The following is a 14,196-nucleotide window of genomic DNA, read 5'->3' as shown; positions in this document are numbered from 1 at the left end:
CTGCCCTTGTGTAAAGATCAGTCACAAGTGGAAGGAAGGGTGGAGGGACTGACAGAGCCAGTGCATTTGTTGCCATGAGTAAAAAGGATTTAGAGAGGGAGAAGAAATTACCTGGTTTCTTACATTCTTCAGTGTTATAATACATTTTTGTCCATTCTCAGCTGTCAGTTCATTATTTCAGCTCCAGTGCTACCTGCCATGTTATTCAAGTAAATTTGTGCTAGGTAGTTTCCCTCCTTTCTACTAATCATATTTCCTAAGGAGGCAGCAGAGCTCTTACAAAAGGAGGCATTTAATTCACAGCCCTGCCATGGGCTTCCTGTGTGACCAGCAACAAGCTACTTAACCTTTCAGTGCTTTGGTTTCCCCTTGTCTAAAAAGAGAAGAGTAACCATTCATTTCTTACCTTTTATTCATTTTGTCTGTTTAGACTGTATGCTCTTTTAGGGTGGAGATTTTCTACGCTAAATTATAGTACTGCAGTGTTTATCATAAATATATCAGTTGCTCATGCAAAATAGTACAGAATTTTTCTTTTTGTAGATGAATTGGTGTTCAACACTATCTGAGTATAAAATGTTCAAATGCTCTTTTGAAAAAGAAGTAAATTGCTCTGCACTGCCTCTGCTTACAGATTCTCTGCTGTCAGCCTCTAACAGTGGTGTTTAAGCAGCATTGTGCCTGGATTCCTGATTTCTGACAGCTGAGAATCTTACAAATGGAGAGATTTGGGACTGAGTTGTCTTCAAATTCCCCATCTTTCTTGTTCAGCACATCGTTAATGGGATTTTAATGTAGACTTACCACTGTTATTCCTTGATGCAATGGTGATAATACGCAGAGTAACCATAAGAAACACTATACTCCTTGTTGCACAGCCCAGACTGTGTTACAGTCTGGAGGCTTAAACTGTTAGACTGCGAACGCTTCAATTGAGACAGCTAAATTTGTATTACAAAGAAAAAGAAAGAAAAATGAAAAATGTGCGTATCCACAGGTTAAGATACTCCACTCCCTATTAACAGGGAATAACAGGGTAGAATCAAGCATAGACCTTCCACTTCTGGCATGAAAATTTGTGACTTTTTTGAGGGTAGGGGAATAGCACATTAATCCATAAGATAGCATGAAAAATTGTACACTTGACTGATAACCTTGTGGTAATGGAAATTATACTGTTGACCATACAGTCGTGTCCACAGGGTTTACTTAAAATGCCACAGTGTGGTTTTATTTTCCCTTAGGTGACTCCTTAACCCTCTAGGATAGCATAGGATAACTGTACCTGGCCTGTACCCATTTTTCAGAGTTCAGCAAGGATGATTCACCCGTCCCAGTAAATTATACCCAAGATCCTGGGGAAGGCAAAGAGAGAAAGTGACTATGAGGGGCTGTGATGAAGAAATATGTCTCGTCCAACTACCAATACTGTTGAATTATTAATGTACTTCCTAACAAGGCTGCAACATAGATGCCAAGAGCCTTAGCAATTAGATATGTCACCACTCTGAAAAAAAAGTTTTTTGCCCCATTCTCAAGACAGCTGGGACTTTCTTGTGGTTGAATTTTTAAAAAAAAGAATGCAAACTGTGCTGAGCCCTTTTCCTGATTATTTTTTTATTATTATTTTCACACTCAGACTTATTGAACATATAAATTTACTGGAACAAATGTTGTGATATATAAGCATTATGTTTTGATAATAGTTTCACAATTTAACATGCAAGCAGAGGTTCAATATTTGCTACAAAACAAGAAAAAAAAGGAAAATTTTTGTAGAGTGAGATCTTGCTCATATGAAATATTTCCATTAAAAGAACTTGTTAAAATTGAAGTCTATGTTACCCTGCAGTCCTGCCTTTTTATGTCATCCTGATAGCTGGGAACACCCTTCTTACAGAGAAGAGTTCCTTTTCTGTTAATAGGGAAAATGAATGGCTGTATTTTATTTCTCAATGCAAACTGCAGTGTAAATGCTATATTACTTTGGCCATAATTCCTAAACAAGTCTTTTAGTCCATAGTCACCCAAACCACAATCGAAATCATTTACTATCAAAACAAAACAAGTAAAACAAAAAACAGAAGGCAAACACATAATTCTCAATATTTCATTGTAACCACAAATTATCAGAGGAAAACTCTCAAGACTAGAAATGAAAGAAAAGCTGTTCATTTACTAAACAACCTTAGATGGTAAAATGTAATTATCACAAAAGCAAACTTCATTAAGGGGATAACTGTGAGACTATTACAGTAAAACCCCTCTTTACATTTTTAATCTATCAGTCTGAGAGTTCTTGGGAGAAAACATTTCCAAATAAAAGCACAGATGCAGGAGGCTCCTTTTAGCCCTCATTCTCTACTGTGCCTCTTTTAACAAGCTTACAAAGCAAATTAAACTTGTTTGCAGTTATGACCACATGTGGAAGTTGAACAAAAGCCTTGCTCAATATTCATTGGCAAAATAACATAATTAGATTTTTTTAAATAAGCAGTTTTTGACTTGTAGGCTGAACAATTAACCTGGATTCCAATTCTTCCAGCTTTTGAAAACTGATAATTCTTTCCATTCTCTCTATTAGGGATGAAGTAAAAGTAGTTAGGAGGAGTAATAAAATACAAGTTCATTCCATGACCAGCTTTCTAACCTGAAGCACAGAGCTAGGATACAACTAGATGAAGGAGATAACAGATATACCACCTCTTTAAGAGAACCCATACACCTACAGCTTCTCCCTACTTTTTTCTCTTCAATATTTTCTCAAAAATATTTTTTAATATTGTAAATAAATTTATTGGTACACTTTAAAGGGCAAATTTAGTCCTCATTTTTGACATTTTTATTTAAATATAGCCATCTCTGTCATTGCCAATTTTCATACATTGCCATTACAACACCTTTATTGAGAGCTTTATTGATTTTGTTACTACTCAGCTGATAAAAATATACTATGTGAAATTTGGACTGTGAAAAGATGTCTTAGCATGGAATTGGTGAACAAAAATTCCTGGCCAAGGTTCTCTTAGCTTCTGTCCCCTGCATGGGCATGGAGCTCTATGGACAACAAATGGGGAGATTGTAGATTGCAAAAGGACAAAAAAATTCTCCTTCTTCTCCTTCTTTCTCCTTCTCCTTCTCTTTCTCCTTCCCCTCATTCTCTTCCTCCTCTTCCTCCTTCTCCTCCTCCTCCTCCTTCTCCTCCTTCTTTTCCTTATCCTTATCCTTCTCCTTCTCCTTCTCTTCCCCTTTTCTCACTTTCTTCCTCTCCCTCTATAGGACTAGGTTTCATAGTTACCATTTCCTGTAACAACTTTAGTTTTAACAACTACCCTTTCCATGTATGTTCAATAAAGTTGTGTGATTGCACCCAATATTGTGTTATCTTTACTTTGTCCTAGTGGGATCCAACAAGAACCTCCACAATTCTAGCTTTTGGAACATGACAATAAGGTTGATAAGAAATGTTAAAGATGCTTACTAAAAAGAATACAGATGCAACCCTTCAGGACTAGGAGAAGGTCTGGAATAACAAGAAGCAATCTGCACTTTCACGTCCACAGGAGTAATTCTGTAAATCCCTGCTAAGAATGTCAAAGTTCAGTCAGCTTTTTGAAAGTCCTAAAGGTCTTTTAAAGAAAGACTTGAAATTGTTTCATCAGTTTAGCCTGTTCATTTGGGAAGAGGCATTTTGATGCTCTGAAAATCCACATTCGTTTCTTGCTTTCCCAGTCCCCAGGGACCAGAAGTTCTTTGAAGAAAGAAGTCAGTGATGTTGCCTGTGTAGTGTATTTGAAGTGCAACCTGCTCTTGGTAAGTGACCTTAGCTTAGCAACAAGTGTTTGATTAATAAATCTGATGACATTGCTTCACATTTTTGCTTGATTCTACTGCTTTTATTCTGGCAAAGCTCCTACTGAAGTTAAATGGAGTTATGCTTTGGTAAAGATGGTTGCCTTTACTTTAGCACCTGTTTCTTTGATTAGTGGGGTGGTTTTTTTGTGTGGCAACTTATTTACCTTTTCTGATACCATTAAGGTATCACTACTGTCTTAAGTTTCAGGGCCATAACATACTATTGATTTTTAAGCAAATTCCCCACTGATTGCAGTAGAAAGCTCTATCTTTAAAAGGAAAAAGACAAAATAAAATAAGGGGAAAAAAGAAAACTAAAACCAAAAACAAAACAAAAAAAATCAATCAGTGGCATGTTATGGTCCTTAGAAGGCAAACAGGACAGGAGACAAAATTTGAAGATGTTTCAGATATTACAAAGGGATGTTGTTTCAAAACACCAGGAAATAAGAATCCTGCATTGTCTGAACTTTTGTATTGATTTCCAGGAACACACAATATACAGACAACAAACATACAATGGTCATTTCTGTCTGAGGGAAAGATAACATAATCTGCTGGAGTATTGTGCTAACAACAGCTCTATGATGGTGAAATTTTCAGGGGTGGAGCACGACTGTAGTTTTCTGCAGAACAGTTATTACATATCTGGACTTGAACAGAGAGAATATCTCTTTTCTAACCCATAGTCACTGAGACTTTAAGGTTTGTTGGGATTTTTTCTCTTTTTAAATGGAAATACTATTAGTGCACAACATTTAGGCCTAGAATTATTTATTTATTTATTTTTAGCAAAATCTGAAAAAGAATTTTAGGAAATATAGAGAAAATTTTCAACTTGTATCACTTGAAGATTTTCCCAAAGGGAAAAACAACAACAAAATAAACAAATCCAAACACTTCACTCTTCCCACAGTTTCATCTCTGGTTGGTCCTGTCAAATATAATCTCTAATATATGATGTTCTGTTCCTTGTTCATGTGGTTTTCAGCTTTGCTACAAAATAACTGTCCTCATCAGGTTAGTGCAGGTAATTTATTGTGATCACTAGCATTATAAAATTATCAGAGCCAAGTGGATGACAGCTCTCTACCCCACCCAGAAACCACAGACTATCTAACCAAGCATGGAGAAGAGGCAGATCAGGTCCACCTGCAGCCAGCAATACCTGTTGTACCAAACAGCAGGTAGAATCATTCATAAGTCCTTGTTGATACTTTCTTCCTCCATTTGCTGCTATTTCCTCTCTAACAAAGACTCAAAGAAAGGATTGACTTTAGCACTACATAAGTCCTTTTTTGCACAGACTGCACCCTGAATGAGCACATTTAATCCCTTGTGTGCAGAGGTCAGGGCTTTCAAACTGCACCTACACCTCTAAAGCTGAAAAATTCAGCTGCTAATGTCTTGAAATGGAGACACAAGGTCTCTAGATGGGACTATAATAGACACTATCTATATATTGACATAGGTAGGTCTGTAACACATACTCAGCAGCAGGTTACATGTTAACTCTGTTAATGTCAAACAGTATTATTGTCTCCACTTCCTTTTCACTTATGGTTGAGTAGAAGATTCACATTCATATTACAGCAAAAGAGGAGAGATATATTCCTTTCATTTCCTGGTGTGGCAATGGAAGTCAGGACTTGTAAGAAGAGCATTCCTATCCTGAAGAGTTTTTTAAAGATCTCACATCTTTACATTACCTCACCTCACCCTTGCAGTCAACTGCAAAAAAAATTTAAGTTGTGTGAATTTTACAAAGGAAATTAAAGAATTAAATGAAGCTGTTAGAAATCTGGTAGGCTTTTTCTTTCTTTTAATCTTTGTTGATTTTTCCACAGCAATGTAATTATACTTTTTAAATCCAAAATAGAGACAAGAAATGAATCCAAATGAACATGATTGCTCAAAATGAAAGGTCTATGCAATCAACCCCATCCTATGAAATTCTGGAGCACCCCTGTGAGTCCCTGTGATGATTTCACAGGAAGAAATCATTGCATTCAATATGGCACTTTCTCCCCCTTCAAATCAGCTGTTAAGACTCCCCTCGCTGACCAGCAAGGGCACCCTCCCCCATACACAGTTTCATGGGAGAGCTTCCTTAACAAAATATACTCCTTTCCAAAATGGTAGAGAGAAATTACTTTTCTAACACAATAGTGATGAAACTACCTTTACAGACCTTTCTTCAAATGCTATGTGCTGACTATTGAAGGTGACAAAAAAAAAAAAAGTTTGATTGAGATGTTATTTTGTCTCAAAGTGAGCCTGAAAATGCAGTAACATCTTCAGCAAAACCCTCAAGGGGATTTTCAGCTTGTGGTCCTAGCACATATTCATGATTGATGAATAATCCATGGATTCCCAGGACTTCCCAAAAAAGAAAGGAAGAAGCTGTCACATCTGTTATCTTACAGATGAGCTTTTGAATGAGGTTTTAATGACAGATGTATGCACCAGATTATAATAGTTCCAAAAAGGAAGGTTAGACAGATAAGTAAAGAAAATTCACAGTGTACATTTTAAGACTCTCATATCAGTTTGCATTTACCTGAGAGACTCAAATGTTTCCTACAGAGTAGTTATATCAGTCCAGAAACAGTACAATTCATGGAAATGCTGCTCTAAGAAAAACACATGTAAATATTCAGAACATACCTCACACCACAAGAACTCAATTCAGAATTCAAACTGAATCTGTGTCCCAAATGCATTGCACTTGGAGATTGGTATTTCCTGTGGCTCTGAGACCAGCTGGAAGCAAATAACTTGTGATCCTAGGGAAAAGGAGCCTTCTTTTGTGTTATTAAAACATAATTCCTCTGGACCTGTGGCTGTAAAGTGACCCCTTGAATTTCAAATGCATCTACATCCTTGAGTAGTAGTGTTCAGTATTTAATAACAAAGAGAAATGGTGATTCCACTTCTAAAAATACTCATGGTATAGGTAGTGAATTTCAAAGCACTCTACTTGTTTCTGCTGTTATCTGCGAATGCTACTGTCACAGAATAATTCTTCTGTTATTTTTCCATTTTATTTCTTGAGTTAAAAGACCTGGCTCCTCTACATTCCAAGGTTGCTGATTTTCACAGCAATTCTTCTGCTTTCAAGCTTACATAATTCATATCACTTTGTTTGCCACCTTCATATGCAGTTGTCATCTTCTTAAATATTAAAGTAATATAAGCAACTTTCAGGCATGCTTTATACTTAAAACAATATCGTTTCGCACACAAAATCCTTGTGTTGTCAAAGGACAACAAATCACAGCCCAGATTTTCTTTTAATCACTTCTCTTTGGCTCTAAGATAAGGTACCTTGGCATATACTCTGTTGTGTTGTTTGCATTTGGAAATCAAGAGAAATGTCTCCATAATCATACAAGATGATCTAACTGAAAGAAAGATCATATAAGCTATAGTCAGAAAAAAAAGGAAAGGTTAGTGGAACATGAGAAAGCAAATGAGAGAGGCAGCAACAACAAAACTGTCTTTAAATAATCTACCTAGATGACTTCATTAATTCCTCATTTCAAATGATGCTGCTCTTTGGGGGCTAGATACAAATGCTAGAGTTCAGAACATCAAATCTCTCTGCTTCAGGAAGAAGTGTTCAGGTGGATGAAAAAAATTCGAGACCTTCTCAAAAGCTGTTTTAGCCTGTTGAGGAAACAGATGGTATTTGCTGTGAAATGAAGGGGGTTTGCAGCACAGAGACCCCTGGGGTGGAAATGGTGGGAGCTTTTGACTTGTGCTAGCAATGGCTGTGGGATGTAAATAAGAAGCAAAACTTACTTTTTCTTGGTCCTCACATGAGAATCCATCTGACTCTTCTGAAGGACAGTGTAGTTGTGCACAAGTGGATCTGCTTCTCGGAGTCCTGAATTTATTTTTTCTTTTTTTTTTTTTTTTTATAGAAAAGGGGTGAGTTGTTTTCAGTCTGCTTTGCTGGAGTTGAAATAACTCAGAAGAGAAAGTTGCAGGCAGGTACTGACTTGTACAATTGCATATTCCTTGATTTTGTTTCTGGTTACTTGTTACTATATTTTATGCCTGTTTAGCTGTTAATTAAGAAAAAACACAATCATATTTTATGTTTGTGAAGAAATGAGCTCAAACTAAACAGAAATGCTAAGTCAAAGTCTAAAAGAGAAACACCCCAAAAATTTAAACATCAGTCTGTATCAGTAACTTATAAAAGATGGGAAAAGGTGACTTTCCATAGAGAAACCGATATAGTAAGAATAAAATTATTTTTTTAATAGCTTCATTCCCTTTCACTGGGTGTATGGTGTCTACCCACTGCCATGTACATATACAGTAATGGAAATGTAGATAAGTGATAAAAACAAGATTTTCTTTAAAATATGAGGGGCATTTATAGTTATTCTGCTCTAGAGTAGAAACAGAATAAACAAACATCTCATAGACAAAAGATAGTTATTTATATGGAAAAAAAAAAAAAGGAGGAGGGGATAAAAAACAAACTATTTTTCATCAGAAGGAAAAAACTTTTCAGTCGGGAACACCTATGTTCCCTGACACAAAATAATATAATATTCAGTTTAAATTTTGAAATAACATTCAGACTTTATTACAGCACAGCTTCATTTTCTAATAGGAATGGATTGCATTCTAAGTCTGCAAAGCTGGACATGAAATTAGATTATTCTTTTAAAAGAAGTTTTAAACAATTTAAAACAAGTTTTGAACAATTTAAAACAAGATTTGGGAAAAAGTGAAGAAAATTTCACATTTTAAGATGTTAACTATGTCTTAGAAGAGAAGCTGCACAGAACTCTACCCTTGGGTAAAGCTAATTTCTCACATTTATACAGTATAGTACAAACTCCTGGGGATACTATTTCTATTGTATTTTACTTTGGTTTATGTTGTATTTGTATATTCCTTAGTTCAGTGAAATTCTTTAAAGAGACCATTTAGCCAAGCAAATTAGCAGCAATTCTGAAAATGCTGTGGTAATCTGTATTCATTATTAAGCTTACATTTGCTGACTAAACAAATGACTCATTTATTTGTGGTAAATAATAGTTCTGATGCCATATTTGTCTGCAAACCTATTGCATGACTTGCTGCCTCAAAGAAATAGGAGTTTTGGCAATGAACAAGATTCAACTGCAGAACAAAACCTTAATTTCATAGAACCCACCTGATCCCACACATAAAATTGCTATTCTCTACCATTCTTTGGTAAAACACTGGACATTTAAGTCTATTAAGATGCATTTCACTACCTCTGCCAAATGCAAATGACTTTCAAGATCTTTCACACAGTTTAAAGAATGATTATGCCTTCTTTCTTATACAAACAGGATTTGTTTTTGCAAGTACTTTTCCAGCAATTTGGTAGCTATAACTCAGTGGGCTTTATATACTCCTGTAAATATTTGTGAAGGAATTTGAGCTCTGGCACATCTACACCGATTTAGTGAGAGATACAGGAATGCTGCTACAAATCATTGCTAACTAGCTAACTAGAAACATTGCTAACTAGTAGAGTAATTACAGAGTTAAAACACCAAACAGTGCAAAGAGTAACTCAGTCTGTATCTCCTGCTACAAAAAAGACTGTTGTTTTATGATGACATGTGGTAAAAGTTATGGAAAAAGGTAATTATTATGAGCACATTTTCATACCCATTCTTAATTTTCTATATGTCACACAAAGTAGATTGTAGCATTAATAAACAGTGCAAACATTTTAATGTGCCTTACTATACCTAGATCAGAGAGGAAGTTAAAGTTCTAATCCAAGTTCAGACTACATTGAATGTTTGTAGGACTTTAGTCTCCATTAGAGTGGAAAATAGCTTGTGCTATTAAGGCATGAAACTACTACAGAATCATAGAATACCAAGCTGGAAGGAACATCAAGGATCATCTAATCCAACCTTTCCTGGCAAAAGCATGGTCTGGAGAAGATGGCCTAGCACCCTGTTCAGCCAAATCTTAAAAGTGTCCAGTGTAGGGGAATTCACCACTTCCCTTGGAGATTATTCCAATGGCTGCTGACTGTTCTCATTGTGAAAAATTGTCCTCTTGTGTCCAATTGAGATTTCCCCAGGAATAACTTGCACTCATTACCCCTTGTCTTTTCCATGTGACTCCTTGTAAAAAAAGGGAGTCTACATCTTTTTGGTATCCACCTTCCAAGTACTGGAACATGGCAATAAGGTCTCCCTTAAGCCTTCTTTTCTTCAGGCTGAACAAACCCCACTCTGTCAGCCATTCCTCATACAGCTGGCTTCCCAGTCCTTTGATCTTCTTTATGGGCCTACTCTGGACCCTCTCCAGAGGGTCCACCTACCTCCCTTGACTTTAAAGGGGATGAACTGTTGTTGTGCTTCCAGGGGAGTGTTCTTGAAAAACTCCTAGCATTCACTGTCTCCTTTATTCTCCACAGAAGCTTCCCATGGAATCCCTCCCAATTGAGCTCTGAGCAAGCTGCAAGTTTGCTCCTCTAAAATCTTTGCCTTATTTCCTTAAAATCCTTACCTTTAGGATGCTCAGCAGGATTCCAGACTCCACAATGTTGTGATCACTGCAGCCAAGACTGTCACTAACAGATAGTAGAAAGAAAGGTTTTTTTGGCTTGTGAGTAACAAGTCCAGACACGTCTCATTCCTTATTGGCACCATTTTTATGAAGAAGCAGTCCCCTGCATTTTCCAGGAACTTGACATATGAATTGCTGTATAGTTCTTCCAATAAATGTCTGGGTATTTGAAGTCACCCACTAGAAACAGGTTCTGTTGACTCAACACTTGCTTAAATGACAAAAAAATTATTTTTTGGTCTTATCGTCTTGGTTTGTAGGTCAGTAGCAGATGCCTACTTTAAGATCCCCCTTGGAGACAGCCCCTCTGATCTTGACCCAGAGGCATTTGATAGGGTTTCCACAAGCACCAGGGCTGACTCCTATGCATTCAAGGTGCTCCATAATATGGAGCACAACTCCTCCTCTTCTTCCCTGCCCATCTTTACAAAACAGCCTATAGCCATCCATCATGATCTTACAGTCATGTGTGTTTTCATCTCAACTTTCTGAGTGAGCATGGAGCTCCAGTTCCCCAAGCTGCATGCATTGCTATACATTCAGCTATGGTAATTTCTCACCTGGTTCTCATCTTGTGAGACAGCTAAGGAACATTTGTTGCTGCTCTGGTTGGCCTCACTTATTCCCCAGTTAGTTGTAGCAGCATGAGCACTGCTACTTTGGATACTGCCCCCCAAGTCCTTCACTTTAAAGCCCATCGTACCAAGTTAGCCAACTGCTGCCAAATATTCTCCTGTCCATTTTAGAGAGGTTTATTCCATCCCTCCCTAGCAGGCCATTGTAATCAAAAAATGGCCTGTAGTCATACAAGCCAAAATCCTCACAACAGCACCTGTCATGAATGCAGAAGCTGATTTGCATTATACATGTATTTCTAGCTGCACTCTTTCCTCTAACTACTAAAATGGAAGAAAAAAATAATTTGTGTACCAATGCAACTTGGGTACCAACGCTTCCCACTTGCACTCCCAGAGCTTTGTAGCCTTCCTTGATTCTGCCAGGGTTCTGACTTGTGATATCATTCATGCTCACATGAAGGAGTAGAAATGGAGTCTGAAAAGTTGTGGCACAGTCTCAGAAGCATCTCAGATTTTAGCTACTACAAGAAAGAATGTCTCTCTTGACTCCCTGTCAGGGCAGCAGATGGGGACCTCAGTGTTTCTTAGAGAGAGCTTCACCCACTAAAGGCCCTTTCTTTTTGTGATATCAACTGTGTGCTGCTGTTACAATTTCTCCTTGCAGACCTTCCTTGTGGGTGTCTACAGCTGTTAAAACTTCCTATCTTAAATAACAGCAAACAACAGAATATTGCATTCACTACTTCTATTCATCACATTCCGTTCCTTGTACCCACCACCACCATGATGAGTTGGCAAGCACAAAGCTACAGTCACTGCTTCTTCCATCCATCACTCTCTGTTCCTTGTCCTCCCCTTCATTATGACGGATTAAGAGCAGCTCTACTAAGTTCAGCTAATAGAGGAAGCACATATGCAGTAAGTCCATCCTACTACACTAGTAATTACTACATAGAGGTAAAATAGCTACCCAGGTCCAAGTAGTGATGAAGATGTTCCCCAGTCACTGTAAGAGCTGCAGAGTAGCAAACAAATGTACTGGAATACAACAATAAAGTAAAAAAAAATAGATTATGACACTGATCTCGTTGGTTCAGTGTTTATTTTTTTCTACTAGACGATGATCTCAAGCTTTTAGTAATGCTTCTCCTTCTTTTGGTATAAAAATATTGCCCAGAACTGGACTGATCAATTACATAATTTCCAAACTACATATGTTTATTTTTGCCATCCTCAGGTCTCACTGAAGGTAAAGATTCCACAAACAGGGTGGCTTTTAAAGTTAGTAAGGTCATTCTTGTATCAGAAAGGAATCCTTTGACTTAAAATTCTCTCTGATTTAATCTGAAACATTAAGCTAATGTAAATAGATACCTGGAGGTATTTCTACTCTTCAAGAGCCTACAGAAGTTGTAGGCCATTTGTTTTCCTGGCATCCTAGAAGAAATACGCTTTGCAAGCCTTGAGGGACTGTGTATCCCTATAACTCTGAAACTCTGCTCCAAGGTTTAAACATGGGAATTATTTGAAGGTAATTGGAAGAAGAAATGATGCAGTGGGCAATAAAATGAATTTAGAGCAATATATGAGGACTAGGAAGATGGCAATTACTCCAGCACATCTTTGAGAAAAATCTCTGCCTTCGTTTTCAATAACAACGTCCTAGAATTGTTGTGGCAAAACTAACCCCCAAAATAAATCTGATTACCCACTCAGAATGTATTTGCATTTTAGAAAGGCTGTAGACTTGTAAGGCATAAAATTTTAACACATAAGAGTTAGGTATATTAGCAGTCAGAAATATTTTCCCTGAATGACTCCTCCAGTCTCAGACTACCTTCTACAGAAGAAAGTAATTTAGCTAATCCTTTTCATGGTAATGAGGTCTCTGGAAAAAAACCCTATTCCTTAGTTTGGGATGCAAATGGCAGCACCCTATCATAGGAGATCATGTTAGTCAAACAGGGCCTGCCCTTCATGAACCCATGCTGACTGGGCAAAATCAGCTGGTTGTTCTGCATGTACCCCATAATAGTATTCAGGATGATCTGCTCCATCACCTTCCCTGGTACTGAAGTCAAACTAACAGGCCTGCAATTTCCCAGATCATCCTTCCATCCCTTCTTTTATATGGGATTATGTTGGTTAATTTCCAGTCTGCTGGTGCCTCTCCTGTTATCCAGGACAGTTGAAAAATGATGGAAAGTGGCTTGGTGAGTACCCCCACCAGTTCTTTCAGCACTCAGGTGCATCCCATCTGGTCTCATAAGATATGTGCACATCTATATGGTCTAGCAGGTAACTGGCAATCTCCTCCTGGGTGGTGAGGAGGTCATTTTGCTCCTGGTCCCTATTTTAGGAGAGTTGGATTCCTTCGGCATATAAATGGTCTAACTACTAAAGATTGAGAAAAAGAATTCATTAAGAACCTCAGCTTTTTCCTCATCCTTTGTCACTATGTTTCCTTCTGCATCCAATAGGGGATAGAGAAGCTCCCTGGTCATTCTTTTGTTGATAATATACTTATAGAAAATTGTTTTCGTTCAGCATAGAGGCCAGATTAATTTCTACCTGGTCTTTGGATGTTCTAATTCTCTCCCTGTATAGCCTCACAACATTTTCTTAGTCATGAGTGGCCTTCTTTTGCTTGTGTTTAGAATCTTTCTAGCCCAATCATATTCACAATTTTTAGAAGTAAAACCCATATAACTCTCCCTGGGAAGCACTCCTTTACTGGGCCAAAATGCAATAATTAGCAGGTGCCCTACATCTAGGAGAAATTAAAGAAATAGAAACTTTGGCTAAACTTACTGAGGAAAATGCCTATATTTGAGAATTCCATGAGAGCTTCAATTGCATGCCCACCCACCTTCCTTTATGGTCTGGCTTTAATCTGCAAGTGAAATTCTTTCTTTCTTTTTTCCTAAAAGCAGATGCTTCTTTGTTGTTGAGCATATTTTCCATGTGTGATATATATAAAGCACATTTTACATAGCAGGTTACCCAAGAAAATAAGAAATACACATTTTTACAATGTGATGTCTAAAGCTTTGACCAAATCCCTCCTTACATTTTGTAGGATTCAAGGACAAAATCAGTTTGAGTGAAAGAATAATAAACACTTAATTTTGCTGGAAAAAAAATTAGATGAAATTTTAAAGTAGATGCAGATATATAT

The sequence above is a fragment of the Calypte anna genome, chromosome 1 (genome assembly GCF_003957555.1).
Source record: "Calypte anna isolate BGI_N300 chromosome 1, bCalAnn1_v1.p, whole genome shotgun sequence".
Lineage (NCBI taxonomy): Eukaryota > Metazoa > Chordata > Aves > Apodiformes > Trochilidae > Calypte > Calypte anna.
Note: the sequence above shows the minus strand (reverse complement) of the source record.